At 48.1% G+C, this 25,724-nt stretch overlaps 1 protein-coding gene across 3 annotated transcripts in view; it reads right to left on the bottom strand.

Annotated features, from left to right (window-relative positions):
* Positions 1-25,724, bottom strand: part of EDC4 (enhancer of mRNA decapping 4) — a 2,544,921-nt gene that overhangs the window by 1,613,268 nt on the left and 905,929 nt on the right. The window lies entirely within an intron of this gene.

Here is a 25,724-nt window from a genome sequence, read left to right as displayed (position 1 = left end):
TTGGTGAGTTGACAAAAAAGTTCAAAATCAATCCCCGATGTGTCAGATACTTGTTGGAAACTAAGAAATGAAAGAAATTCATAGGATTGTTTAGGTCGATAAAAACATTTTAAAAAACTGAATGGCAATTTTTATTTAGTGTAGAGGTTTTTCTTCTACAAAAGTTTATTCTACTGACCTTTTTTAATCATAAAGTGGTTAGACTAGAGCATTTGTCATTTGCACCATGTCGTCACTTCCTTCTTGGTGATTGCATTTTGTGCGTTGATGGATTTCCTGTTTTCATTGTTTATTCTGGTTGGTAATTACTCAGAGGTTCTTGAAAATAGTAGCGCGGGACCCGTTGTAAGATAGGACCCCCGTTGTATGTTACTGTGCACCTTTTGTTACAAATTTCAGTTGCCTAGAAAATAATTTTTCTGCGTCATCTACTGACCTGCATAGATCCGGCAGACTTTTTGAAGATTGCCGTGCCGTTATTTGGGTGGAGATGGGGCTGGAAAGTCCACACTTAAGCGGGTTAGAGTTCGAAGGAACCCCTGTCTTGCCTTGCTGCTTCCTCTGTTTTGGAGACACAGAAGGACGATGTTTCAGTTATGTTAAACGATCGCCTCACGAGTGGATATGCACTCGGATGCTTATGGGCATAAAAATACCTCGTTTGGAAAAGATTGTGGCCCCAATCTCAATTTTTTACCTCTCTCTTCGCATTCGATCTGTGATGGAGAGATCTTCCGAGATCCTCGTTCTCGAAATGCAGGTGTTCAATGTGAAAGTCCAGCGTTGTTGCTGTGTATTGCAGTCGTCGCTGATTGAATTGAATGTAGATTAAAATGTGTTTTTAAATGATTACCTGTTTGGCATAATTACCTGGACAGATGAATTAGATAATCTATCCAGTTGTGTTTGTTTCTTCCGACTCCTTCTAAAGGTAGACTAGGAGAGGGGTAATTTAGCAGCCTTGTTTGCTCTAAATTCCAAATAAGTGGTCCCAGTACTGCTTAAATTCCCCTAAAACAAAAAATGTTGGGACCTACCCAATTTTTTCCTCCTTCTCTCAAGGGGGAATGGGAGCAGTACAAGAGGTTACACAGCGGTCTTACAATCACAGTGATTCAAGTAGACACACTCAAGGTTTCTTAGTAAAACACTTGTTAATTTATTACACAGTCATTTAGAAAACATTCACTAGAAGGAGGCAACTTATTATACACACACAGTTCAATACCAAACCAATAAGTTTGTGAACAAATTAGGATCCCCTAAAATAGGAGCAAAATGGCATTTCAGTTACTTTCAATGGGAGTAAAATGGCACAAGTTAGCAGAATAGATAAATACTTGCTTAGGCAGTACAAATATTTGTAGTTCACTAGAGGATTCGATTCAGTTCAATAGGCCTAGGACAAATTCAATGGAATAGTGTCTTGGATAGGAAAGCGCAGTTCTTGAAGTAAATGGTCTTTGTAAAAGTACTCAGAAGTAGTTTGTATGAAAAAGAATCATATGTTGGGTCACAAGCTGATTAGGCCTGCAAGTTGGGAAAGTTCCACGAACTTTCACTGCAAGAGAGGCGTTCTCTCAATCGGGTTGGCAAAGTTCCTTAATATGAAGAACAAGATGCAGCAGAAGACGTTGGTTCCTGGCAGTTCCTGCAGATCTCACTGTTCCTGAGCCTCAGTCGTGGGGACAAGAGGGAGGACATTGGGGGACTACTGCACAGGATCGTCGGAAAACGCTGACAAAATGGAGTCACTTCAGTTTGAGTAGCTATAATTCAAGCACACAAGCTGGTGTCCTTACCCCTGGTTAATCCTAACCAGCTCAGAGAATGGTATCCACGTGGCTTACGAGTTAATTGGTCCCGCCAACTCATAGGAAGAAATCGTCCTTGAAGGAGCTTCTCCGTCGAGATGAACTTGGCAATTCGGACCTGCAGCAGGGCTTCACCGGGCAAACCAACGGTCCAGGAGTTGCAGCAGCCGTACTCTTCGATTCTTTAGTTCCAGTGGTCGACTCTGCTTTCCAGTCCACGAGACACGCCTTTTAAACAGTTTTCTCCCTTTCATTCCAGCCTAGCTGCCACTCACCCAGGAGGGTGGCTGTCCTTCCCGGACAGTCAGCAAGCCAATCACGCCAGAGTGCATTTGGGTCTCCTAGGAGACTAAGAACAGGGAGTTTTGGGCACCTCCCTCACTTCCAGACGCCAAAAGGCATAGAAACAAAGGGACCAAACCAGGTTTGGCACGCAGAGACAAACACTAGAAAGACCTTTCCAAAAAGAAACGGCAAAAAAAGAAGACCAGGACCTGTTTAAACAAAGGGGCTTAAGGCACCATCTTGAAAAATATGGCTCCTGCGATTTTTAGCTACCGGTGTTCGCGGTCAGGAAAAATTATGGTAGTTCGCTATAAAACCACTGCCACCAGCCATTTCGATAGAAAAGGGTAGCATTTGACAACTACATGAGTTTCTAGACACAGGGGATACTAGGTAACCCCTCCAGCACTCTGTAGGAAGATAGTGTGTACTGGGTCTAGGAATTCAAAAAGACTAGTTAAGTCAATTTTACTTGACATTCTCTGGGAAACAGTAGTTTATCCCAGAGAAGGTTTTTAAACCTTTGGGAAGTCTAAAAAGACATCCCTGTGTCACTGCACTGAGGGGGCAGTGTGACAGACATGAACATATGCCTATGGAGTTATCTTAAAACTCCATAATCAAAGAGCACAAGAGTAAAACACACATCAAAATACATGAAAGTGGGGAAAAAAGGCTCACACTCTTTCCAGGTAAAAAAAAAAAAAGTCCTCAAAATCCAGCAAAATTGCTCGGGGTCTCTAAGGTGAAGGGAATCAGCACATTTATGAGAATTCTCCCTAACAATATGTATAATACAATTTCTTGTACTGATTCTACAGCCCGCTTTCTCTCCTAAGATAAGCCTGGTTGCTCTGTCTATGCTACCCTGAACTCCAGTGGTACAGCCTTATACTAAGAGTGGAGTCTTGTACTGTCTTAGTTGAATGGTTTCACTAAGCCCTTAGTTGGACTTCAAAAAAACTGTCCTAACAGATAGCATATGTTTATCTCATACACATAAGGGTTATATAGATTTGCCCAGAAGATAAACCTACAACAATATTACTGTCCAATAGTAAATGTGTCAGGTACACAGGGGTAGTAGATTCTCTTGCAGTAAAGCGCAGGGGCCCAACTTTCTAAAGAGCCTTGTTTCGGGGGCAGCACTATTCTCTACTACAAAACCTGCCAGATCCCCATGTAGGCATTTAGACCACTTTTGGGGTAGAGGTTAGGCTCTGCCATGCAGGGTGTGATGTAAATCATGAGACCCTACCTGCTCTATTCACATCACTCAGGATTCAGTCTCCCTAAGCAACTCGGTCTTTAAAACAGGCCTCCAAATGTGCACTTGCCACTAGTCATTGGCTAGTGATAACGGGCTCTTGGCAAGTAAGAAATGGTGTGCTGTGTGTATGCGGATAATTGAGATGAGCAACTTTTTATGCCTGGCTTGTAGCCTGCAACTTGTAATGTACACACCTACTCTACACCATATGTGATCTTGGCTCAAACCCTCGCTCGGTGCAGCTATGGCCATCCCTCCCCTTCTCACTTTCACCTCCAGTACAGTTCACACCCTCTCACTGTGTGGCTCAGTTTCAGACATCAGCTGGCTGGCCTCAATACACTCCTTACTGTCAGCAGTCTGTGGTTCAGCTCTTGGCCCCTCACTACTCAGCCACTACGCTATGAGTCTCAATAATATAACTGTTGAGAACCTCAAGCACTGTTCCAGATATCTTTTGCCTCTTGTCTATTAAGGACCACTTTCTCAACCACGTTAAGAAAATACATCTTTCTTTGGATGGCTCATCTCTGATCTGATCTGATCTCTCCAGGCGCTGGCTTTGTGGGGCAGTTTATCACAGTACACGTTCATAAGAGACAGCAAAAAGCATGTTGGGCACTTCTGACGGATTAATGTTGAATCAACAGGAGCAAACATTATTAAATAAAAATCCTTGTTGTGTAAACAAGGGCTGTGCCTGTGTTTTGCTTTTTGGGCCACGCACAGGGGCACTAGACTCCCCCGCGCCCTATTACACAGGCCCAAAGCAGTTTGTGAACTCGGGGAGGCAATAAATCACACTTAGACGACTAGTTGGAAGAAAATAGATGGTTTGTTATAGGCCCTTTATTCACACCCAATACACATACACACCTAAAACATAGCATATAGTCGATTATACATAAACATAGAAAAAGAGCATCACTGTTAGTATGGTTGCAGAAGACACCTTCATCTCAGCCACCACAACACTGGTTAGTCCCAGAGCAGGTAGCCAACGGGGTCTGGAGCAGAGCATCCTCCCTCTCAGCGAGACTGCATCACCCGGGGTCCAAATGGAATACCTCTTCTCTTTATGGTGAGATCCCCGCCCTTTCATGGTTACCAGACTGCCCTCGGCCAAAGGGCAGTCAGCAAGCATTGGGACAAAGAATGGAAAAACCCAGATTCTCTCCCTCGCCTTTGTTCTCAGCACCCCTTATCACTGCACCTGCAAAGCTCTGACTCCCTTTTTGGCTCGTCCTTGAACGGACAATACAACAACTATCCTCCACAGTTAGTTCATCTAACATCATTATGTGACCTCGTACCCGCTGCAAAATTAACATTTGCTTACTGAGCCCACGAAAACATAGGCGTTCATTGCAGTAATGGAAATGAGTGTCCGAAATGTCCGCGCACCAGCGCCATGTTACTTAGCTCATTTTCGCACATGCACTACCACGTGTCGACTAATCGAACATTATAATCCTACTGAATTTTTAGAATGAGCAACACATATACAAAGAAACTCCACTTGAGTTTATATAAATGTTTTACAAATACCAGGGGTTGGAATATGGGTTTAATGAGCACAGCTAAAAGCAACTCCTGAGTATCAGGCAGCCAACAGTGACCACCTCCACTCTCCGGTCCGCCTCACCTCCCGCCCCCCCCTCCCAAATCATCACACCCTCCCTCCGATCCCCTACCCCTCCCCTATCGGGCGGGCCGAGGGGACGGGCGCGCCGAGGGTACAGGGACGGGCACGTCGAGGGGACGGGCGCGTAGTATGTGGAGCGAAGGAGTGCCGGGCCAGGAGCAAAGTAGTGCCCGGAACAAATGGATGTGCTGCATAGAGCAGACGAGTTGCGTAGAACGGAGGATGACGTAGAGCTTGCGTGGTCCAGACTGGAGCGCGCGGGACGGACTAGAACGCGCAGGGCGAACTGGAATGCATGAGTGCGTGGAGCGGACCGGAATGTAGGGAATAGACTGGCTGCATGGAATGGATAGGGTGCATGGAACGGATGTTGTGAAGTACATAGGATAGTTTGGAATGCTGAAAACGTTCGAATGACCACATAACCCACCATATGCTTACTCTCTCCTTTACACCACTACTCAACTAGAACACAGAGATACTATGACACCATTCGGTATAACTGTTCGCATACCAACAACCGCCACATACTACACATCACTATGTAAACACTGCTGGTTTCACACCCCCAGCCAGGCGTACTCCTCAGGCCTAACGCAGCCACATCCGGTCTGGATAAATCCTGCCACTACGAACACATTCCTGACCCCGCAACCACCACACCTACCGCTAAGAAGCAGCTATTACACGCTCAAGCTGCACACATACCTGGTGCTCACACGCACCTTTGAATCTCCCTACTCCCTCTACTGATCTGAACTTCGGTTCCCAAGGGCGTTCAACCTACCAGCGCCTTCAGACCATACCAATGGTATATAAAGCGCTATATAAATGCAAAACATAACATAACATGATGTTAACACAGGGGAATGAACACCTAGTGTATAGTGTCCCACAAATCAAATTTCCAAACTTCCAATTTTGCAAACTACAATATTTTGTCCATTACATATGAACCATTATGCTTCAAATGTCTTCTCAGTGTGTCCTAATGCTCATTCATACACATTCCCAAAAACACAGAATGAATTCCACATAGGTATGTTTCTATTGCACCGGTTTGCCTGGGGAGTCAAAAGTAGCTCCTGGTTGCTTTTTGTGTCAAGCTAACCAAGCTCTTCAAGGCTGCAATCAGGAGATAAATCTATTCCATCAATTTCAAACCCTGTGGTACCAGCATGGGCACCAAAGAACAAGAGATTAAATCAAACAATCTTCAATGAAGTATACTCCAAAATGGAAATAGAAAATGGAAAAAGAAGAAGATAACCTTACAAAAGTTTGACTAAAATGATCTACACTCCAAAAAAGGTAATAATTCGCACACAATTTTTCACCAGATTCCACATAAACTATACTCATATGCACACCATACTGGAGCACATGACAACTCTGGTTCTAATAACTATTTTTTATATTCATAGCCCGAATTCAGACGACGTGTAAACCCGCCCAAATTTGGGAGATAATGGAACTCTGTTGCAATGAGGTAAATTATTTCCCAATGAATACACACCACGAGGGAGACATTAATAGAACACAAACCACCAAAACCAATCACCAACTTAAGCCATTCAACCATATCTCCATCGCAAGAAGTAGGCACTTGCTGAACTAGGAAAATGGCACAGACCACTACTGTTGAAAGGTCAGCCGGTCTGAGGCAGAGCCTAACTGTCAAGTGTCTTACTGGCCTTTGAATGGGGTTCAGCCAGCCTTTGTCTAACTTGTGTTACTTGAGTATTCATATGTCTTGCTTTGGTTTTAGTGCCAGCATGATGCTTTTTCAAACATATGTGCAAAGAAGCACAGGAAGCAGGCCTGGTTCTGTTCTATTTTAATTACTGATTTCTAAAATGTCAATACTGGCATTCAGCTAATATCTGAACGTTCACTATTGTGGCAGATAAAGAAACGGGTATAAGAAGCCAGAGACTTTCACATACTTAAAATGTCAAGTGAGAGGCGTGGTCAGGTTGAACCTCAAAACCATAGTCACAAAATGAGTCACTAAAACATATCTCCAGAGAGCTCTTACTGAGTTATTGGGTGGTGGTGGGGATGGGGGGGCCTTATGGGGGAGTAAGTATAATTCCTAACATGCCTATATTTCAGTGAGGCCCGTATGCCTAAGGTATCAGAACTATCTGTTTTTCAATGATTCACTCAGCCAATCCCTAAAATAGAGGGAATCAGTGACAGAGTAAGAGAACCTCGGAGCAAATATGATGCTTGATGTTTATTAAAATTAGGTCCGTTTTATATTGGATGTAATGATAAACTATAAGTACACCCAAATGAACTTTACAAAGCCAGGCTCCTTTCAACATTAATGAACACTGGTTCATTAAAGTACCTCTGGTTTATTTATTCAACTTTTACAGTGCTTTAAACAAAATATCAGACACAAATAGCATAGCTCGTCTATATTTTCGATAACCCGACTAACATTTCTGCATGGTCTTTACCCACAATGGCAAGCAAAATAAAAAGAAACCCTAGAGGCAGTATTACAAGGAGAGCATTGCCAAAGTGCATATTCCATGCATATATCTACAACATTATACAGCCAAAAAGCATTGGCAAAAGAAACTGAAAAATAAACAGTCCAATGAAGAAGAAAACAACAGTACATTCAATAGATTAGGTGTACTCTCCAATTACCACCACTCTATGGGACGTCAGGGGGGATCTTTGGCCAGCACTCCATTGATCAAACCCAGGCAAGGCAGAGGTATGGAGTGGATATCATGCCATGACAGTCTTATGGTGGAAGAGGGGGTGGAAACAGGTATGCAAGCACCCCCCCCCCACCCTCCAACTCAGGTTCAGAGAGTAAAGCACCCTTATGGTTCTCAGATTCGCTAGGACCACATACTTCAATTGATGCTCCAGCTGCAGTAGTTCCGGCAGACGCGGGTGCAGTGGCAATTTTGTGATACGCAGCGGTTCCACATTCTGACAAGACAGTTTGATAACTTGAAGCTGGACCACAGCACAACACCTACCACAGGACAATGTCCAACCCAGGTCCAACAAAGACATGAGAGCACCAGGACTGGACTCAAATGGGCAGCAGTGAAGTACACCCCAAAAAGACAACAGGCAACACTCGTAGCAGTGAGGAAGACTCTGCAACCTGAAGAGAGGCTTTTCTTTCTTCAGCAAGAAGCTTGCAATCTGCAGAGTTTCAAAACAAAACCAGAAACGACTTATGCACTGAACATGCGGCTGGATGAAGCTAGTAAGCACACAGGATGGTTTGGGATTGCTCCCAAAGGCTTTCGAAAGCAGGATAATCGTGCACGGGTCCAGACTGGTTGTTCCCACCAGCCCAAGGGTCGAAGCACCAACAAGGGTCTTTTGGTGAACAATGCAGAGATACTGGGCTTCACCAGAACTTGGCTGGAGGCAATGCTGGATGTCTTAAAATGTCACGATTGGGTCTTCAGCTTGCTGCAACTCTTCGAAGGGGTCTTGGAACCAAAGGACAACCTGAAGACTGCGGGACGACTCCTTTTAACCAAATACAAGATGGGGTCGCCCCCAACTAACCAATGACAAGGATCTGCACCATTCAAACTGGTAAAGGCTGTCCAATCATAGATAGCATCTTGCACCACATCTACCTAACAGACATGCTTCGCTGGAGTGTGGATTGGGACAAGACAGTCCCAGCCCAGACATCCAGCAAGATGCTTAAACCACTGCTTTGCCAGAGAAACATGAGGTTTTGCCCACGAAAGAATGTATACAATGCAAGACATTTCCTTACGTGAGAAGGCAGAAGGCGGCCAAATGGCAGGCTAGCAAAAGGACAGGGCACAAAACCCATGGCACGATCATTCTTAGACTATGATACTCGAAATAGCAGTATTCTGTAAAATTCAAATCAGTAGAAACGAAAAACATGATGGAAAAATATCCGCTGACAACAGCCACCTCGTGAAAGTAAAAGAAATGTTACAATATAAAAATGAAATGAAAGAAAAAAGTACCCCTGCAGAACCTCCTAGTAAGGTGATGTGTGGTACATTAAAATAAAAGGAATCTTGCAAAGGGGACAGGGTCAGATGTGCTAACCAGTGCCCCAAAAAAGATGCGAGCAAAGAAAGTAGAGCAAAAAGGCTTTATTTGCCCCCAAAAGGGAGGAGAGGTTTCAAATCATAGCCAAAAGTTGAAGGGCTCCGTTGATGTCAAAGGAGAGGAAGCTGCTAAAAGAAAAGAATTCCCACCAGAGAGGAACAAGTGGGAAACACAACAAAGGTCACCAAAAGCTAGGGTACATTTAGGATAACAGCACAAGTCCATCACACTCTTTGAGAAAATCAGATAAAGTAACTCTAGAAAGTGATGCATTGTAATCAGGCATTCTCATAAGCAGAAGACCTACATACAGACATGTATACAATCACAGGCAAACGCTGAAATTCCAGTCTTTGGTATAGAAGTCACTGGTCCCAAAGTGAATACAGGAAAAATGCCCACAGGCAGATAATCATGTCTAAAGTCACTTTCTGGACAGTTTCAGTTGATTTAAAAGTAACACGTCAGAAGAAATGTGATAAAACCAGTAGGCAACTGTATGAGGGGGGGAAAGGAATAAAGTCAGTTCTACCCTACAAGTGCAGAGAAGGCAGTAATCAGCCCTAGGGGACAGCCAGGGGAGTGGCTAGGTCTGGAAAAGATCCGGGGCTAAGCTAATGTCCAGGCTGTCAGGACTCGGGGCTAGCTAGTCTTTTGGCTGTAGCTCCTGAGCTTCTATCCGGGGCTACAGCCAAAAGATCCGGGGCTATAGCCCCCCTCAGCCCCCCCTAGCAACGCCCCTGGGGGACACCAAAACCACCCTCAAGAGCTCCAGTGCTAGCTTCAAAACTCAGCAGCCACAGGAGGAGATGCAGCCTTGCAGGATTCAACCACAATACAAACCAAAGGGAAAATATGGTTGGGAGACACCTGCAGAGAGACCTTCCAATACTGGCCGCTCAGGGTTAGTATCAAGAATAACTCACCAACCCAGGGCCCTGAGGTAGGTACTCAAGAACAGTTATTTGAAGGTGGTAAAACCTAATGAGTACAACTCTTCTTAAACAGATGTTACAGGATCCGAACAGCCAGCGTCTCGAACCATGGGCAAACAATGACCCAGGCGGCAGAAAAAAGGATAATCAGCCTTTCTACAAGTGGCATCCTTCAAGCCAGAAGCAAAGGAAATGACGAGGACAGCTCATAAAACACCAGAGAACCCAGCAAAGCAGGTCCAACGGCTTTGTTAGGCAGAACCCTGTGCAGTTCCCTTGGGGACCACTGCAAGAAGATTAAGACTACAGGAGTAAGCAGTAAACCCAATTGGTAGCAGTCCGTACCACCCAGATTTACCTGGTAGCTGTGGCTGAGTAGTCAGACTTCTCTCAAGAAGAGTTAGGCAGTATACAGAGGACACACAATAGGGCTAAAAACACAGTAGAACAAGCAAACACTGACCAGAGCTTTGTCTCAAAAGTATATAATTATTTATTTAACACACATTAGAAAATACACTAGCACTATTAATCAAAGCAAGTTCAAAACACAATCAGAAAAATATACACACCTCCCTTAAGAATTATTTAGACAAGTTTAAGTTAAAACACCACTTTTTGTCAAAACAGAGGTGCGCGTGTAACTTAGATGGCACTCCAATAATTAAATAAAAGGGAGAGAAAAAGGCAGGTCATAAAGATAAAACGGTTCCCAACACTTTTAAGAGACAAAAACAAGTTAGTGAAGGCAGAGTCTACTGTAGAGCCAAATTTCATAGGCCAGGCCCACTTTAAATGGAGCAAGGGGAAATGTGCCCAAGATCACACAGTTGCGAAATGCAAGTCTTTGTAGAAATGTTCAAAAGAGGTTGCGGTGGTTCAAAAGATAAATTTAGAAGGTCTGGGGGCCAACCCAGTTGGAAAGCAAAGGATTTAAGGGTCACCTTTAGCAAACCGTGGAAAGGGAGGCCAGGTGGAACACAGTACCTTTAAAGTTGAGGAAGCTCCAGCGGTGGCAGTTGTTCCTGGCAGCGGGTGCAGTTCGTGGTTTCGATGAGGGGAAGAGATGATCTCGTCGAGGAGGAAACTTGGAGTCATTGCACTGCTGGGGAAGAAACCAGCCGCAGAGTTCGTCGGTTAAAAGGTGCGCTCCTGGTATTCGCGGTCACAGTGGTGCAGCTTGGCTATCCGGCCGCCGGGGTGCTTGGCACGGGCGATTCGACCAAGAGACGTCCTGGAAGGCAAAATGACGAACTGGTTGATCCCACCAGCTCAGAGGAAGAAGACTCTTTCAGCAGAAGATCTTCTCTTGTCGTCGGGAAAGTGGCGAGGTCGTTGCAGCAGGGCTCCACCGGTGGCGGCGTCATTGCAGATGGCTCAGCTTCTCCCCCCCTTCGGATTTCTTAGGTCCTGTGGCAACATCTGAAGTTCCAGTCCCAAAAGCCCTGCTTTTATGCAGAAAAACCCCCTTTCAACAGCCTAGCTGTCACTCAAACATGCTAAGTGGTGAGCCGGGCGGCTCACCACTGGCCCAATCAGAACAGAGTGTGACTTGGGTTGCTAAGGCAACGCAGTCAAGGGTGCCAATTCCCCCACCCACACATCCTGTGGAACCCAGACAGAGTGCCACCAGTTGGAGGGCTTCTGTGGAGAAGCCTGCCAAAAAGTGGAACAAAGGGCCCGACCTTGGTTGGAGTTACAGAGACGGACACGAACGCCATTTTAGAAGAGAGTTCGGGAAAAAAGACCCAACCGGTGATTTAATATTAAATAAACAAACCGGCGGTTTCTTTAACATTGCACCAAAAAGTGGTGCGTTTAAAATCAATGGGAAAATCCTATAGGAAATATTCTGGTGGAATAATTTGCGTGGTAACCACTGCCACCAGCCAGAAACTCGCCAAGGGGGGCTGGACAGTGCCCCCTTGGAAACAGACCCAGGGACAATCGAATTAACCCCTTCCAGTACTTCCACAATATGATGGTTTGTACTGGTTCTGTTCACAATTTTGGACTAGTAATTTCAATGGCGACTTTACATGCCCTGGGAGACAGTAGTCAGTCCCAAGGTATGGAGTCTAGGTTTGGGGGTCACTATGACACCCCTGTGTTACTGCACTGAGGGTGCTGTGTAACACATACACAAAAACAGATGATACCCTATGGAGTAAAACACCCCATAGCCCATAAGCATACAATGAGTCAAAGACATATCTCAAATCATGCCTAAGCTAAGAGTGGGAGGAAAAGAGTCTCACTCTTAGCAGGAGAAAAAAAAAACCAAAATCCAGCAAAGCTGCTGGGGGACTCACTAGGTTTGGGAAATTAGCCTTATAAGAGAATTCTCCCTAACAGGCTTGATGGAAAAGGGAGAACAACACTCCAGCAGAAAACCATCCCACGTTGCAAACTACGGTGGAGGAGACCTAGGATGGCCCAAACAGAGTAAATGCGAGGTGTTGGGGTTCCAGCCCCCTACTGGGTGACAGCAGCATCTTACAACAAGGCGATAAAACAAGGAAGACAGCAGAGAAACAACTCTGAGACAGTCTCATCACGAAAGGACCAGCATAGTAATAGGACCATGGGGAGAAAGAGGACAACCCAAGAAGGATGTTAAGCAAACTAAAATAAAAACCGGTGTCGGGTACAGAGAAGAGGCACAAGCACAGGCAGTGGAGGGTGCATGGCTGAACACAAAATGAGCACACAATTTCAGTCATTTGGGCTTGCCTCGTGGTTTCCCTAGACAAAGATGCCACAAAAGCAAAATGTCAGAACAGGATTTATATATAATATCAGTTCTCCCCTTTGTGTAATTGGTTTGCTAGCATGAAGATACATTGGGCTACAGTACTGTAAATTGGCTTTCACCCTTGGTGAAGCCAGAACTTAATTACTGCAGCAACCAACATACCCCCAAAACTAATGTTGGGTGATAAAAACACTGAGCCAAAATGGGATGCTTAAAAAGCACACCAGTCCCAAGAGCCAATGGACACAAAATTAGATCAGTCAACCAAAAATGAGGGGAAAACAGAACGGTATGAGATCCCTAAAAAAAAAAAGATCAAAACCCCCAAATTGGCATTCTGTCTTCACACAAGGCAGATCAAAATAAGGTTCATTTGTAAAGTACAAAAGCATTAGGAGCAGTTGGTGGAGTGGGGACCATAGGATGGAGAAAAAAAAGTTTTAAATGTCCTGCTTTCTAAATGGGTGTTACACAAGGAGCATCCGAGCAATGCTTTTCTTTCCAAATCCTTAGAGAACTCTGACCTTCCATGGGGTGAGTTAAACTACTACAGAATGTATGGACATGTTGTATCAGGCAAGGTAAGAGATGCCACTGCCTGCTCCTCCTGCCTTCCCCCAAGACCTTTTAAACGTAGTATAAAGATATAATTAAAATTCTCATTTAACGCAACGCTGAGAAAACGCACAGTCTGTCCATAGTCCCATTACGGAGGTGTGTGAGCTCAATCATTTAGATCCGAATCAAGACATCAGTGATATATAATTTATATGAAGCAAACGAGCCAGCAGCAAAAGGAACATCTCTTTCGGGCGAAGGAATAGATGAAATGGCTATGCCAGATTCCATCATCACTTCTACCAAGATTATGTGGGGTCCTGTGAAGCCGCTCCCAAAATTAACAATTACTGTATCTCTGAATGAATTTGAGTGCGCAGTAGTATCGATAATATGGTAGAACTGTCATTGGTGTCAAACTAACAGTTGTAACCGTGAGCAACTACCACTGAAGCAATGGCCTTTGGGAAGTATTAAGTATTCCTGTGTGTGTTGGTTAGTGAATTAAGTATCTATCTACATGTGTAAATATAATAAATTATATTTTAACATTTTATGTTTAGGTGTTTCTTTGGATTATTTTATTTACTGGGTTCAGTGTACTTGCCCACAGCTCACATCTTACTCCTATGATAAGCCTGGCTGCTCTGCCATTCTACCAAGATCCTTTTTGTAGTACAGATTTGTACTAAGAGTTGTGGACCTGTATGCCAAGGGATAGTTTTAAGAAGTATTGCTTCCAGTGGACGTTACAAAACTCTGCTAACATTTGCCAACAGTCTAAAAGTCAAAGGGGCCAAATGTAACAAGAACTTGGTCTTTTATATGTGTACCTTGTGAAGTAACGAAGCATACACAATTGTTTAAGCATATAACACGTTACTGGATCATGTATGAAATTGTTCAGGATACCTTGTGAAACATAGTATTCGCAGCTAGTAGAACAAGGTAACTGTCACAACTTTGAGAAACAACCAAGTAATACAACTAAATTAAATAATTTACAATCAAAAAGTATATACCCAATACAGGCTATTTTGAGTTCATTCAAGGAGAGCCTGCAAAGCAGCCCACAATCTTACTGTAATGAAGATCAGCATTGGATTGCATGTAGAGGTCTCCAGAACAAAGCTGCTCCTTATTGCTACAGTTAATTCACCAAAGAGTGTCAAGCATTTGGCAATCATTTTTGCTTCTATCATGCCAAGCGCCACTCCCCAAGAGAAAGAACAGCCTATTGTAACAGGTAAATGAGAACATTAAATATGCAGAGCCTTAGGAATCAAACGCACAAATTCTACTTGAATGCTCTGGCTTATCTGTTTCACCAGCTTTTACAAACTTATCAGACGATGCGTTCTTCCCTAATCTACTAATGACCGAGACAGAAAATGTTGCTGCATGCATGTTACAATTTACATCATTAATGGTTAATCAGGTAAAGGGAGTTTCATTAAGAGGGAATGAAAGATGTTTACCCTGTAAGCCTACTCAAGTTGATGGCACACAGAGTGGCACTCTGCGCGGGTATACATTACAGTAAGTCATAAAGACTAATTTATCCACACAGTTCCACCTGTGACCTCTCTTACTGCTCTGCAATTCGTTTTAAAATCCTCAGTTAAATTACTTGAGCGGATGGCTAACGAGTTACAAATGTATGAAGCAGGTTGGATACATTAATGCATGAGTAAGAATGTAAACGCCAATAGAACAGGGATATAATGGAAACAAAGAACGCATGATAAACAATATCGATGGAGACTCATTTGTGGGTGACCGACCGACACCCACAAATATGAAAATAACTAAAGATAATGATCCTACCCCTTTTCAAGTTGTGGAGAAGCCAGAAAATACCATAAATATACATACTGAATTTTCCAAAGAGCCCCAGAGTGTAGTAAGTGGGTCTAAAATGGTGTGTGATGATAATGGGGTGGAGGGAGGGGTAGCTGACTGACTATTTTATTCCCGATTGGTTTAACCACCACCAATCCTTCTTAGTGGAGAAAATAAATACTATTTGAACCCACATCAGTAACTCAATGAAAATATTAGCGCTTTCAGAGCCACCTTTCCTTAGCTCACAAATAATCCAGAAACTTTACCAAACCTTTTGAATTTAAAGACCTGACTTTATTGGATACAGAAAAGTAATACACATTTTAAATCTGACAAATTGGCCAGGTGATCTCTGCAGTCGAAGAGTGTTAAAGTCTGTGCAGAATGGTCCTCTGATGCCCGCCGAGTTCTCGTCCCCTTGGCGGCAAAAGTGAAGCATTGGCAATAAAGAACCTCCCCAGTCGGGGAAAACGAACGAAGAGGGAACTGGGCCGGTTTGCTGCAGCTAGATGCGGGTGGTCATTGTTAGGCAGAATCCTGTGCACTGCCCTTAGGGATCACAACACACAATTAAGACCACAGGTGGCAATACAAGTTTTACCTTTGGTACAAGCCTGTACTACTATGTTAAAGTGGTAGCAGTAGCGGAGCAGCCAGGCTCATCTCAAGAGTATATGAGCAGTAGCAGAGATTACACAAAGGGACCACAATTACTGTGATTCAAGCAAACACTGACTCAAGGTTTTAGGTAAAAAATATAAGTACATTTATTTTTAAACCATTTGTTATCAACACGACACTTCTATCAATTCAAAAACAACCCGTAAAATATACTACAACTAACCAATTCACTTTGCACAGTATTACTCCAGGTAAGTACCCTTTGTTTGAATGGACCGGTGTTATGAAACAGAACACGTTACCGTGAATACAATTGCGATCACTTTTTGACAGTTCGGTCTATTAGATAAACGCGTATCCGCAGCAAGAAATGCTACCGGGGCAAAAACACATTTAGCACCCGAGATACCCAGAGCGAGTTGGGGGCAAAAATCACAGGCAATATGTTAGTTAGGCAGACAGAATCGAAGAACACAGACAGGATTTCAAGAGTCAAAGTGCCGGAGCCGAAGTCAAATGACATTGGGTGCCTGTTGTCGAGGATCACACAGTCGAACAGTTCAAGATTCAACATTGCCAAGAGTACTTTGATATTGTCAATGTTCGGAAGCAAAAGTTATAAGAAGGAGGGAAAAGTAAGGACAAGCCTTAACCCTTTAAGTGCCAAGGACGAGGTATCTCGTCCTTGGGATTACCCCCCCCCAGTGCCAAGGACGAGATAGCTCGTCCTTGGCACTTAAGGGGTTAAAGTAGAGAAATGGGGATTTCACCCAAAATTCCTCTCACAGGACACAGTACCTTTCTCAAAGAACGAATCTGGTGCCACGGCAGTTCCTGTTGGTTTACCGCAGACCCACGCTTTCCTGCAGCTTCAGCACGAAGGAGGACGATGAGGGGGTCCGCACCACCCAGGGATGAGGCCGGCAGCAGCGACAATGAATAAAAGGTGCGCTCCTTAAAAACAGGAGAGGGTCTTCAGGTGGCTATCCGGACCACTACAGCAGTGTGCAGAGATTTCGACCACGAAGGCAACCTCTGGCTGAAGAAGATGAGCTGGTTATCCCCACCAGACTCAAGGGAAGAAGACGCCAGACTGGATCTCCTCTTAGTCGTTAAAGGGTAGATAGCTCAGGACTGCAGCAGGGCTTCACCGGTACAGGGTAGTTGCAGCAGTCAACCTCTCCTCCACTTCTCGTCGGTTCCTTGTAGTTCCAGTGGAGACTCTCTGACTTCCAGCCCAAGAGACCTGCCTTTTATGCGAAAAACCACCATTCACACAGCCTGGCTGTCACTCAGCAGGGGAGTTGTCCATTCCAGACAACCACTTTGGCCAATCATGACAAAGTGGACTTGGGTTTCCTAGGATACTCTGTGCAGGGGGCGACTACACCCCTCCCTCACATTCAGCCCACCTAGACACCCAGGCGCCTTGAGGAGGTCTTCTAGGTAGAAGCCCGCCAAAAGACAGTGAACCAAGAAGGCAAACCTAGTTTGCAGCGCAAAGTAAAACACAAGAAGGAGTTTAACAAAAAGAAATGGCGAATAAACCGCACCGGAGCCAAACGAAAAAGGATTTGGTCAAGCGGGTTTAAGTTTGAGGCTAACAATAGCCTACAATATTACCACAGTTATATAAAATAACCGCAGTAGAAATTTAGGGTAGATACCACTGCCACCAGCCATGTCTAAATGTTAAGAGCGAAACAATGCTCTAGGAGGCACAGACAAAAAGAGGTAAGAGTTAACCCTTCCAGCACTCCATGTAAGATGGTGTGTACTGGATCTGTGATTACATTTGACTAAGTAAAGTTAATGGTAACTCAACTCTTTTCTGGGGGACAGTAGTCACCTCAGAAATGGAGCTGGTGGGAAGTCTGAACGACAACCCTGTGTCACTGCACTGAAGGTGCTGGGTGACACAAAGAAGGGGGCTACTGAAATGGTGTAGGAACAAGTTACTTACCTGTAACTGTTGGTTGTTCTCCTGCATGGGTCTGGCATGGATTCACATGCTCATGAATGTTCCCCGTCAGGCTGGGAATCCTTGGTAAAGATAAAATCAGTATCAGTTTCGTTTCTGATCGGTCTTTCTTAGTAGTAACCAATCACTGATCTCTGGGTCATACTGCCCCAGCCAATGACTGCCCTCTCCCTAAGCCCCTCCCCTGGCAGCCATCCTCAGATTTGGTAGCACGTAAAGTGGCAGTATGACCAAGTGAAGAGCCGCAGAGGGGAAGGAGGGAGGGTTCGCACGTGAATCCATGCCAGACCCATGCTGGAGAACAGTTACAGGTAAGTAACTTGTTCCTTCTCCAGCATGGGGTCTGGCATGGATTCACATGCTCATGAATATAAGAATACATAGCAGTATACACAACCACGGGAGGTGGCAACAGGCTCAACATTAAGCAATACAACAACTCAACATTAAGCATCTCTTACCTCCTCACCAGGCTCACCTTAGGCGAACAGGTTGCGCAGCACTGCTTGGCCGACCCTGGACTCCTCCCTGGAGTCCTGATCGACGCACTAGAATCTTGTGAAGGTGTGTGTCGACCTCCACGTAGCAGCCCTGCAGATGTCCAGCAGGGGCACACCAGACAGGAACGCCGTGGTAGCAGCGATCGCTCTGGTCGAATGGGCTCTTGGGCGGCCGGGCAGCAGTCGGTTTGCCAACCGGTGACAGTGCATGACGCAGCAGGAGAGCCATCTGGAAATGGAAGCCTTGGAGAGAGCCTTCCCTTGATTCACAGGTCCAAAGTTCACAAACAGCTGTGATGTCTTCCGAAAATCTTCGTGCGGTCCACGTAGAACTTCAGCGCTCTAGCTACGTCCAGCGAGTGCAGAGTCCTCTCGGCCTGCGACGAAGGCGACGGGAAGAAAACTGGCAACACCAAGGGCTCGTTGAGGTGGAAGTCCGACTGTACCTTGGGCATGAAGGAGGGGGTGCGTCCTCAGCACCACCCTCGTGTCGTGAAAAGTCAAGTATGGAGGTTTACAAGATAGGGCCTGGATCTCTCCCACTCGTTGTGCGGAGGTGATGGCCACGAGAAATGCTGTCTTCCACGACAGGAACTTCAACAGCGCCGAATGCATAGGCTCGAATGGGGCCCCCCATGAGCCTGGTCAGCACCACGTTGAGCTCCCACGCCGGGGCAGGGGCCTTCACCGGCGGGAACGGTCGGAATAGTCCCGTCATACATTCCTTCACCAGGCGATGAGACCACAAAGACGCTCGTCCAGTAGTTCTGGTGCATCGGGAGATGGCAGCCAGATGTATCTTGATGGAGGCATGAGCCAATCCAGCTTTTGCCAGCGACAGTAGGTACGGCAATACTTGAGGGGCCGAAACCCGCAGAGGGTTAATCTTCTGTGCACGGCACCAGACAGAGAACCTCTTCCACTTATGTCCATAGCACTTGAGAGTTAAGGACGCCCTGGCTTTTGCAAGAACCTCTCTGCAGTCAGCCGGGATATCGTATCCTCCAAACTCTAGTGCTGCAGGTGCAAAGCCTGCAAGTTCAGCAACTCCGGGTCGTGATGAAGGATGGCGCCTCCTTCTCTGGAGAGAAGATCCATGTCCGTCGCCAGCTTGATAGGTGGGGACGCTGACAAGTCCAGAAGGTCCGGGAACCAGACCTGTCTCGGCCACGCTGGTGCGATGAGGATCATCCTGCACCTGGACCTCTTGAGCTGGTTGATGAGACGGAGCAGCAACGGCAACGGAGGAAACACGTACAGGAAAAGGCCTTCCCAAGGGAACGAGAAAGCATCGCCCATGCTCCTCGGCTGTGCGAACCTGCTGGTGAACATCTGGCACTTGGAGTTCGTCGGCGTAGCAAACAGGTCGATCTGGGGTTTGCCCCAGCGTTGAAAGAGCCGATCCACCTGGTCCTGGCATAGTTCCCACTCGTGGCACGAGCGCAGCTCCCTGCTGAGTGAGTCGGCGATGGTGTTTTTTATTCCTGCCAGGTGGAAGGGGACCAGAAACATCCCTGGGGCGACGGCCCGGTGCCACAGATCCTGGGCCTCCTTGGATAGGGCTGGGGATCTGGTGCCTCCCTGCTTCCGGATGTAGAACATTGTGGTGGTGTTATCGGTGAAGATCCTCACCACTTTGTCCTTGAGTGACGGAAGGAACGATTTGAACGCCCAGAACACGGCTCGTAGCTCCAGGATGTTGATGTGGAGAGACCTCTCCTCCGGGAGCCAGAGGCATCTTGCGTGGAGATCTCCGGTGTGGGCCCCCCATCCCTCCAAGGAGGCGTCCGTCGTCACCGTCTCCTGATACCCCTGTGCCTGCCGTCAGGTGCGCACGGGTACCCCACCATAGAATCGCCCGACGGAACTCCTCGTCGAGCGGGATCCTGTCTTCGAAGCTGCCCGCCGCTTGAATCCAGCGGGCGTCGAGGAACTCTTGCAGCAGACGCATCCCAAGTCTGCAAAGGGGCACAAGGTAGATGCATGAGGACATCATCCAGAGGAGGGACTTGATGGACCTCACCCTGGCCACATCCGTGGCAAGCAGGCGCTGCACCTTGTCCAAAATGGCCTTCGTCTTTTCTTCCGACGGAGATGCCAATCGCTCCACCGTATAGAGCTTCGCTCCCAGAAACAGTGCCACCTGCGACGGAACCAGGTGGGATTTGGGGTAGTTGATGGCGAATCCCAGTTCCGTGAGCAGGCAGATGGTCCTCGTCATGTGTTCGACGGCGAGTTCTCCTGACCAGGTAGGGGTAGACGTGGATCCCCCTGCAGGCGCGCCGCCACTGGTGCGAGGCACTTGGTGAACACCCTGGGTGCTGACTTTAATCCGAACTGCAGGGCTCTGAATTGGTAGTGACGCCCCTGGACTACGAATCTGAGGAACTTTGTGTCCTTTTATAATGGGGATGTGGAAGTAAGCATCCTCCATGTCTAACGATGATAGGAAGTCGCCCTACTCCAGCTGTCCCAGCACGTGCTGGAGGGTGACCATCCTGAATTTCTGTGCCTTGATGTACTTGTTTAACCGACGCAGGTCCAGGATGGGGCGCCAACCGCCTGTCTTCTTTCTGACGAGGAAGTACCTTGAGTATACTCCGGAGTCCCGGAGCGTCTTGGGGACGAGCTCGATGGCACCTTTCTTGAGCATCGCCCTTAGCTCCAACAGCAGTTGAGGGACGTCATTCTCCTTCCTGGCCATGGAAGGAATGCAAGGACACTTCTTTTGAAATTCTAGCGAGTGTCCGCGGGCCAGGGTGTCCAGCACCCAACGGTCGGTGGAGATGGACTCCCACACGCTGACGAACTTCGTCAGCCGGCCTCCCACCGGGGTGCTTTGGTGGGGGCCCGACGCTACGGCCGGTTCAGTCCTGCTTGGAAGAGGCCTTTCCGCCTTGGCCTCCTTGACGACAGCGGCGAGACCCTCCTTGCTTGCCGCGCCTCTGTAAGCCTCCTGGGACAAGGAGCGGGCCACCTGGCGGTACGTAGAAGAGCCACCGATGGATCCCTTGGAGGCTCCCTGTCTGCCTCCGAAGCTCCGAAAGGGCCGCCGTTGCTGAAGGACTCCTAGGGCTCGGTCTGTCTCTGCGTCAGTCTTGATGGCCTGGCGGGACTCATCCACAGTCTTCCCAAACAGGTTGTTGCCGTCGAACAGCATGTCCATCACTCTGGTCTGGACTTCCTGGCGAAAGTCCGTCGCCTTGAGCCATCCTCGTCGTCGAAGGCAAACCCTGTTGCCTAGCTGGCGAAATCCGGTATCGGCAATGTCCGATGCCACAGTTATGGCGTGATCCAACGCCACCTAACCTTCCTGCAGAATCTGTAGGGCCTCCGTCCTCTTGTCTACCGGTAGGAAGTCTAACAGGGGAGCTATCTTGAACCAAAGCTCCCTGTCGTAACGGGCCACAATTGCTAAGGCATTGGCCGCCTTAATCGTCGCCGCCGACGAGATGACTCGTCGTCCCATGGAGTCCAACTTGTTGCCCTCGCTGTCCGGCGGGGAAGTGGAAGTTGAAGCCGCCGCACCCGCCGTTTTCTTCTTGGCCGCTGCCGAGACGACCGAGTCCGGCGTAGGATGGGCCCTGAGGCACAAGGGGGTGGCATCGGGGACCCGGTACTTCTCGTACCTGTCCCTTTTGGCGGGTGTCATGGAAGGGTTCTTCAGGATAGCCAGCCCCTCGTCCCAGATGTCGTCGAGCAACGGTACAGCGAGGACCTTCTTTCTCTTGGCCTCCTGTCGTTGGTAAAGAAAGCCTTCCTTTTTCTGTTCCTCAGGGCAGAGCTGGAAGAGCTCTGATGCCCTAGCTATCATGGCGTGGAAAGAGCCAATTTCGTCGGGCGGAGAGGCCCGAGCGGGGGGGGGGGGGGGTTGATGAAGGAATGTCCGTTGTATCATCGCCACCATTGTCGTCCATCCCCGTCGCTGTATCCGTCGCCGTATCATCCCGAGGGTCCGGCGAGGGGGATGAGGGGTCCACAGGCCTCGTGGGCACGAAGGGCGGGGTGGACTCTCATCCGCTTGTTCGGAGGGCTCCCGACGGTCCTGGATCCTCCGTCGGGGTCCGTGGTAACCTCGTCCTTATCTCAGTACATAAGGATTGGATCGCCAACAAAATGGCTGCCGAGCTATCCTGGGGCTCGGGCAATGGCTACTACGGGCAGGATGGCTGCTCCACTGTGCACTCGTCGTCGCTATCTTCGATCACATCAGCAGGAACCTTCCCCTGGGATCGAACCTTCTCGAACCTCTCGTTGAGGCCTTTCACGGTTTCCACCAGATCCTCCTCGGAGGCTGAATCCGAGTCCGTAATGGCCACTGCCCCCCCCCCCCCTCTTTTTCAACCAGGGTCTTCACGGGGGTCTTAACGGTGGGCTGGAAAGAGGATTCTCTCCGCGGTGGCAGGGAAACTCTGGGCCCTGAGGCCGCCTCCACTGGCGTAGTCTGTGCCGGCTTCGCCAGGGCCGCTTCGACAACCTCGATAGAGGCCTTTGCCGGGTGGATCAAGGCCCTCACCACCTTAGGTGCGTCCTTCCTGGGCCTTCGCTTTGGGGTGGGGGTCATTGCCTCGCTCCCCCTCGGCTCCCTTCGAGATCGACCGGGGCCTCTCCCGAAGCTTACCCGGGTTCTCGGACTTCCTCTTCCCCGAACCAGAGCACTGGCTCGTGGTTGATCGTGCCGGGGAAGTCGCGTCCTGCTTGGCAGCCGAAGAGCCCGACCTTTCGGCACTCCCAATGCCCGCGGACTCGCTCAGACTTTTTCTTCGCCTTCTCACCTGATGTGCCCTTCTCCAGCCAGGCGGCGAGGCGGGAACGACGATCTTGATTGGTCCGTTCCGAAAGGTTCTTGCAGAACGCACAGTCCTTCTCCACGTGCGTCTTGTCCTCATGAAGGCAGTAGAGACATCTCGAATGCTTGTCCTCCCTTGAAAACATTTTGCAATCCGCATCCCGGGCAGCTCCTGAACAGCTTGGATCCTGGAGTCTAGCTTCCCTTGTCCTGGGCCATGTCCGTTGAGGTAGGTCTCAGATCTTCTGGAACCTCCGAGAAGCGTAACTCGACGAAAACTTCACCCTTTAGGGGCGTAGAAGAATTCCGAAACGGGTCCCCGTTATCGGAAGTGGAAACGGTGGAGCTTGAGGCTCGATTAAACCAAAAAAATGAGAAAATCTCCTGAAAAAGCGCAAAAACGCAGTAAAAGCTTGTGAGCTAAAGCACGAGGACTCCCAACACTTGAACGTGCGGTAAAAATCTGAGGATGGCTGCCAGGCGAGGGGCTTAGGGAGAGGGCAGTCATTGGCTGGGGGCAGTATGACCCAGAGATCAGTGATTGGTTACTACTAAGAAAGACAGATCAGAAACGAAACTGATACTGGTTTTTTCTTTACCGAGGATTCCCAGCCTGATGACGGGGAATATTCATGAGCATGTGAATCCATGCCAGACCCCATGCTGGAGAACTTCAGAGCTCACAATGTTAAAAACAGGTAAAAGACACATAGCAAAATAGGGGTAAGAGTGGGGGAAAAGCTCACACTCTTACCAAGTGGAAAGAAATAACTCCAGAGATCCAGCAAAGCTGCTGAGGGACTCACTAGGTAAGGGAAATTAGCCATAGAATGAGAATTCTCCCTAACAGTCACCTGCGACGACAAAAAAGAAAACTGCGTCAAGGGCCAGTACCTGCGAAGGGCCAGTCGCTGCGAAGTGCCAGAGACGTGCAGGAGGAGTGCCGGTGGTGGCAGGCAGCGCCGGCTCCAGGGCTGACCATTGGGAGCGGAAAAGACTGTGTGCTAGCCCCCCACCAACGAGGACTATCACAGCAGTGTGTCAGCCAGGGACGTGCTCCCCGGCAGTGGAGAAGCCAGGTGAAGCCGCGGGAGGCAGCGGACAGCCCAGGAGGGCCCCCAGATTAAAGAACTGCCTGGGAATGGGAGGCTAGCAAATAAGGAAGGAGGCCTGTGCAGCCTGAAACTAGTGAGCTGTCGTGGCTGTTCTCCCGGAGGGGCTACTTAAGCAGGCCCTACAACAGTAAACAAAGCCCTACAGATAGGTGAGACTGGACAAGCAGGGGCAGATGAGTATTGTCCTGTGCTTCTATTCTGGTATTCCTAAAGCACTCAGAGGGGACTGGAGCACAGAGGGCCCCTACAGAAGTGGAGACAAGCATCCCATGGGCATCCTAGAGGGCTCACCAGCGGTTCCCCGGTTCTTGGTGAGAACTGGGCAAGGCCCCAGGGGGACACTGTGGAGAGAGATGGGAGTCACTCTGAGGCGGACCCCACGCAGACCTAGAGGTGCACATGTGGAGGGCAGTGTTGTGACCAATGATTTTAGCGGAATGCCCCGAGTGAGTGAAATGCAGAGACCCCACGGCAAGGGCCTGGGAGCATTCTGTTAGGGCGACAGGAAAGCTCGAGAGGAGTTGGAGTGCTGGACCCTCACCCTCAGGCTAAGGCAGCTCAATGTCCAAAAACGAGAACGGGGACCAGCAAACAGCCTCTAGGCCATAAAAAGCTCTCCCATTCGGTGCAAGAAGTGAAAGGGGACATTGCGAGCTTTGAGGCGTGGACAGACGCGGTGGAGAACGCCATACAAGAAATTGTGGAGGACACCCAGAAGGACGACGACTTGGTGCAGCGACTGGCCAGTTACACGGAACCTAGAAATCCAAAGCGATGACATCGAGAACCAATAGAGGAGGTCAAACATTAGGATAAAAAGGTTGGCAGAAGCCGTAGCGGACAAGAATCTACGTAAAATGGTGCATCATGTGTTAGCGGACCTGCTGGAAGAGGAGGTTTGGGCCAGAATACAACTGCACACAGCATCCACAGAGTAATCCCTAAAAAAGGAAGAACCGGGAGCCAGACCCCGAGACGTGGTGGAGGCCCTACATCAATATGGCCAAAAGGAGAAGGAGTTGGCAGCCGCCAGGAAAGCCAGGTCGATCAAACATGATGGCTCCGAACTACAGTTGTTTCAAGACCTGGCCCAGAAAACAAAAGTGAAAAGGCAGCCGATGTGCCCTGTGGTGCGGGCTCTGGCACAAGCCGAGATGTGGTACAGATGGACCTTTCCCTTCAACCTCCTATTTGAATGGGAAGGGAGGCAGCAGCGAGTCACATCATGTGAGGAGGGCCTGAGGGTTTTGAAGTCGGAACACGAGACTACCCGGCAGGAACAGAGGTCAATGAGAGAACCCGCCAAATGGAAGATGTTAGAATGGACAAATGTACCTCCCAAGGGGCTTCAAAAAGCTAGCAATAAGCGACCCAGCTAGATCCCCCAATAAGTGGGGGTCACGAGAACTCTTCTACAGCTGCAGAGAATGAGACAGCAACCTGAGGGGCAACACCAAGGCCCATGCAGTAGACCACCTGGGGGGAGTGGGTGGGGTGGGGCAAGGTGCTACCATCTAGGTTACTC

The sequence above is a fragment of the Ambystoma mexicanum genome, chromosome 1p, assembly GCF_040938575.1.
Source record: "Ambystoma mexicanum isolate Mex_15411 chromosome 1p, UKY_AmexF1_1, whole genome shotgun sequence".
Classification (NCBI taxonomy): Eukaryota; Metazoa; Chordata; class Amphibia; order Caudata; family Ambystomatidae; genus Ambystoma; species Ambystoma mexicanum.
This window is presented reverse-complemented; position numbering and strand designations above follow the sequence as displayed.